The 5,633-nt window shown below is 41.6% G+C and overlaps 1 pseudogene; it reads right to left on the bottom strand.

Annotated features, from left to right (window-relative positions):
• LOC112834345 (spliceosome-associated protein CWC15 homolog pseudogene) overlaps nucleotides 1-5,258 on the bottom strand; it is a 19,961-nt pseudogene extending 14,703 nt beyond the window's left edge.
• Nucleotides 5,259-5,633: the final 375 nt, after the last annotated feature.

Genomic DNA, 5,633 nt, shown 5'->3' with positions numbered 1-5,633 from the left:
TCTTCTTCTTCTGGGATCCCAATTATTCTAATGTTGTTTCGTCTTATCGTATCACTTATCTCTCGAATTCTGCCCTCGTGATCCTGTAGTTGTTTCTCTCTCTTTTTCTCAGCCTCTTTATTTTCCATCATTTGGTCTTCTATATCGCTGATTCTCTCTTCTGCCTCATTTATCCTAGCAGTTAGTGCCCCCATTTTGGATTGCACCTCATCAATAGCCTTTTTGATTTCGATTTGGTTAGATTTTAGTTCTTTTATTTCTCCAGAAAGGGTTTCTCTAATAACTTCCATGCTTCTTTCAAGCCCAGCTAGTATCTTTAAAGTCATGATTCTGAACTCTAGGTCTGACATCGTACTAATGTCCGTATTGAGTAGGTCCCTGGCTGACGGTACTACCTCTTGTTCTTTTTGCTGAGGTGATTTCTTTGGTCTTGTCATTTTGTCCAGAGGAGAATAGATGAATGAGAGAACAAAAATGCTAACAGGTTTACAACGTCCCCAGCAAATATACTGTATACAAATCAGAAAAGACCTGAAACCAGGGGAAAAGAAAGGGAAAGAAAGAAAAAAGAAAGAGAAAAAAAAAGAAAAAAAAGGGATAAAAACAAAAACAGAACAATACAAAAAAAGCAGAATGTGATCAAATATGATCAGACTAGTGCATAGATCAGTGCCACACACTAGATTTTGGGCGTATTTTGGTCTGTTAGAAAAAAGTGCCTCCTAAAATTTTAAAGGAAGAAAGACATATATGTACAAAATAAGGGTTGATACAATGAAGGGATGGAAGATGAATGTAAAGATGAAAATTATAAAAGATTTTATAAAAGGACTTGGTAAGATAAGTTGTTTGAAAAAAGAAAGAAGATTTAAGAAAAAAAAAAAAGGAAAAAGCGAGAGAATGTGATCAGGCAGGAGACCAGAACAAAGCCATACACTAGTGATTTAGGGTATATTTTGATCTGTTAGAAGAAACTGTACCCCAAAATTTTAAAGAGAGAACAACTTATATATATATGCCAAAAATAAGGGTAACTACTATGAAGGGATAAAATATGACTCTAAAAATGAAAAATAAAAAATGTTTTTGTTTTTTTTTTTAAAAGGGATTGATAAGATGTTGGTTGAAAAAGGGAAAAAGAAACATAAAAAAAAGAAAAAGGGCAAAAGAAAAATAAAAAAAAACAGTCAACAAAAGTTAACTTTGATGAAATAATGGATCATGGTAAAAAAAAAAAAAAAAAAGCCATGAATCTATGTGCAGTATTCCCCTAGCGCTGGAGTTCTCCCATTCTCCTTGATCGATCAATTTGGTCTTGGCTTGCTGGCTGTTTGTGCTGATCTTCTGGGGGAGGGGCCTGTTGCTGTGGTTTCCAAATGTCTTTGCTGGAGGCGGAATTGCCCCGCCCTTGTCGGTCCGGGCTAAGGAAGCTGCTCCGGTTTGTTCTCAGGAGCTTTTGTTCCCTGCAAGCTCTCGGTACAGCTTTGGAGGACCAGGGCAGAAATGGTGGCCTCCCAATCTCCACCCGGAGGAGCTGAGAACTCGGGGCCCCGCTCCTCAGTGTGTCCCCAGAGAAAAGCAGTCACTCCCGTGTCCCCGGTCTCCGGCCGCACTCCGTGCTCACCCGGCCTGTGATCGAGCGTTGCTATCTCTGGCACCCGACCCCGCATGGAGTCTCCAAACCCAGCAGATCCCTGCAGTGCGTTCCCGCACCGCTCCTCCAAGGGAAGGAAGGGGAGTCTCCCCGGATCTGCTGCTTGTTGGGTCCCTGCTGGGGGACCCGTGCCCCGACTGGGCCGCAGATCACAGTTTATGGCAACCCCGAGCTGAGAGCCCGCGACTCTGCTCCGTCTCTGCAGCTGGCTTCCCCGCTCTGATACCTGGGAGCTCTGCCGCACTTAGGCACCCCCGGTCTCTCCGTGACCCCAAGGGTCCTGAGATCACACTGTCCAGGGAGGATTCCACCCCCCGCTTAGCCACTGCAGCGATGTCCCTCCGCCGAGCCAACTTCTAAAAGGTCCGATTTTGTGCTCCGCGGCTCTATCACTTGCCAGAAGCGGCCGGCGGAGGCCCCTCCCCCGCCGTCTATCCTCCCGAATATCGCCTCGGATTCACTTCTCCGCACGCCCTACCTTCCAGTAAGTGGTCGCTTCTCTGTTCAGAGAGTTGTTGCTACTCTCCTGTTCGATCTCCTGTTGAGTTCGTAGGTGTTCAGAATGGTTTGATCCCTATTCAGCTGAATTCCTGAGACCAGAGGAAATCTAGGTCTCCTGCTCCTCCACCATCTTGCTCCGCCCCTCTTTTTTGTTTTCTGATTGCTGATGCTAGGACTTCCAATACTATGTTGAAAAATAGTGGTGAGAATGGGCATCTTTGTCGTGTTCCTGATATTAAGGGAAAGGCTCTCAGCTTTTCCCCATTGAGGATAATATTCACTGTGGGCTTGTCATAGATGGTTTTTATGAAATTAAGAAATATCCTCTATCTCTACACTCTGAAGAGTTTTCATCAGGAAAGGAGGCTCTATTTGTCAAATGCTTTTTCTTCATCAACTAAGGGGACCATGTGGTTCTTGCTTTTCTCTTATTTATGTGTTCTATCACACTGATTGATATGCGAATGTTGAAGCACCTTTGCATCCCAGGGATAAATCCTACCTGATCATGATGGATAATCCTTTTAATGTATCATTGGATCCTATTAGCTAGGATCTTGTTGAGAATTTTGGCATCCATATTCATCAGGGATATTGGTCTGTAATTCTCCTTTTTGATGGGGTCTTTGCCTGGTTCTGGGATCTGGGTAATGCTGGCTTCATAGAAGGAGTTTGGAAGTTTCCTTTTTTTTCTATTTTTTGAAACAGCTTCAGGAGAATAGGTATTATTTCTTCTTTGATTGTTTGATAGAATTCCCCAGGGAATCCATCAGGCCCTGGACTCTTGTTTTTTGGGAGGTTTTTGATCACTGCTTTAATCTCCTTACTGGTTATTGGTCTATTCAGGTTGTCAATTTCTTCCTGTTTCAGTCTTGGTAGTTTATAGGTTTCCAGGAAGGCATCCATTACTTTCAGTTTGCTTAATTTATTGGCATATAGTTGTTGATAATAATTTCTAATAATTGTTTCTATTTCCTTGGTGTTAGCCGTGATCTTTCCCATTTCATTCATAATTTTATTAATTTGCATCCTTTCTCTTTTCTTTTGGATAAGTCTGGCCAGTGGCTTATTGATCTTATTAATTGTCTCAAAGAACCAGCTTCTAGTTTCATTGATCTGATCTACTACATTTCTGGTTTCCAATTCATTAATCTCTACTCTAATCTTAATTATTTCTCTTCTTATGCATTGCTTAGGCTTTATTTCTTGTTCTTTCTCTAGTTCTTTAAGGCGTAAAGTTAATTTGTGTATTTGGGATTTTTCTATTTTTTGAGTGAGGCTATGTATTTCCCCTTTAGGACCGCCTCTGCAGTATCCCATAGGTTTTGGACGGATATGTTTTTATTCTCATTGGTTTCCATGAATTGTTTAAGTTCTTCTTTAATTTCCCAGTTACCCAAACATTCTTTAGCAGAGTGGTCTTTAGCCTCTAAGTTTTTGAATTTCTGCCACATTTTTTGTGTGTGATTGAGTTCCGGTTTTAAAGCATTATGGTCTGAGAATATGCAAGGAGTAATCTCAATCTTTTGATTGAGGTATCAGTTGAGACCTGATTTGTGACCAGTATGTGATCTATTCTGGAGGAACTTCCATGTGCGTTCGAGAAGAATGAGTATTCTGTTGTTTTAGGGTGGAATGTTCTGTATATAACTATGAGGTCTGTCTGGTCCAGTGTGTCATTCAAACCTCTTGTTTTTTGTTGATTTTCTTCTTAGATGATCCGTCTATTGCTGAGAGTGGAGTGTTGAAATCTCCTACTATTAAGGTATTATTATCAATATGTCTCTTTATTTGGTTAACAGTTGGCATATGTAGTTGTCTGCTTCCATGTTGGGGGCATAGATATTTACAATTGTTAGATTTTCTTGTTGGGTAGACCGTTTAAGAATGATATAGTGTCCTTCTGTATCTCTAACTACAGCCTTTAGCTTAAAATCTAATTTGTCTGATATGAGAATTGCTATCCCAACTTTCTTTTGAGGTCCATTGGCATGAAAAATGGTTCTCCATCCCTTCACTTTCAGTCTGAATGTACCTTTAGGTTCAAAATAAATCTCTTGGAGACAGTATATGGATGGGTCATGTCTTTTTATCTAATCTGCAACCCTGTGCCATTTCATGGGAGCATTTAGGCCATTCATGTTGAGAGTGATTATTGAGAGATATGATTTTATTGTCATCATGTTCCCTGTGAAGTCCTTGTTTCTATAGATTGTCTCTATAAATTTCTGATCTATGTCACTCTTGGGGTCTTTCTCCTTTTATAGAATCCCCCTTAATATTTCTTGCAGGGCCGGCTTGGTGGTCACATATTCTTTCATTTTCTGCTGGTCTTGGAAGCTCTTTGTGTCTCCATCCATTCTGAATGACAGCTTTGCTGGTTAAAGTATCCTTGGCTGCATGTTCTTCTCATTTAGTACCCTGAACACGTCTTGCTAACCCTCTCTGGCTTGTCAGGTCACTGTGGACAGGTCTGACTTTATTCTGATGTTCCTCCCTCCATAAATAAGAAATCTCTTCCCCCTAGCTGCTCTCAGGAATGTTTCCTTGGTTCTAAGATTTGCAAGTTTTATTATTATATGCCAGGGCATTGGTCTGTTCTCATTGATCTTGGGGGGAGCGTGGTTCCTCTCTGCCTCTTGGACAGGAATGCTTGTTTCCTTCCCCAGATTAGAGAGGTTCTCAGCTAGAACTTGCTCAGATATATCTTCTAGACCTCTCTCTCTCCACCCCTTCAGGGACTCCAGTAATTCTGATATTGGAATGTTTCCTTGAGTCACTAATCTTTCCCGTTTGATTCCTTGGGTTTTAATTTGTTTTTCCCATGCCACCTGGATTTTCTTCTTTTCTACCATTTTATCCTCTATCTCACTAATTGGTTTTCTTGCCTTGTTTACCCTGGCAGTCAGAGTATCATTTAAACTGCATTTCATTCATAGCATTTTTTAAGTTTGGCCTGATTAGATCTCATATCTGCCCTCAGAGAATCTACATTGTTGTTATTTTTCTCAAGCCTAGATATTGCCTTGGTAATTGTTACTCTGAAGTCTATCTCTGACACCTTGGTTATATCCATATCCATTAGTTCTGTGGCCTTGGCCATCCCTGAATCTTTCCTTTGTTGGGGGTTCCTCCTCTTAGTCATTCTGTTGAGGGGTGGTTGAGGGAATGTACAGAGTCCAAATTATTGACCACAACCCAAGCAAGATGCACCTGTTTAATGAGACCTTAGAGTTGTGTGCCTCTTGTTCTTGCAGCCTGTCTTCTGGGGGAGGGGCCTGCCACACTGTTACTCAGGGAACTCTGTTTGGGCAGAGTTGCCCTGCCCCCTGTGGGGGGTGGATGGCCTCAGTGAAAACCAGTTTTGGGGGGCTTTTGTTCTCTGTGGGTTTCTGCGTCTCTTCTGAGAGTCAGAGCAGAAGTGATTGTATCCAAGCCCCTGTCTCAGAACAGAGAGATCACAGTCTGCTCTTCAATG

The sequence above is a fragment of the Callorhinus ursinus genome, unplaced genomic scaffold (assembly GCF_003265705.2).
Source record: "Callorhinus ursinus isolate GAN/ISIS: 27379988/994484 unplaced genomic scaffold, GSC_fseal_2.0 scaffold62, whole genome shotgun sequence".
Classification (NCBI taxonomy): domain Eukaryota; kingdom Metazoa; phylum Chordata; class Mammalia; order Carnivora; family Otariidae; genus Callorhinus; species Callorhinus ursinus.
This window is presented reverse-complemented; position numbering and strand designations above follow the sequence as displayed.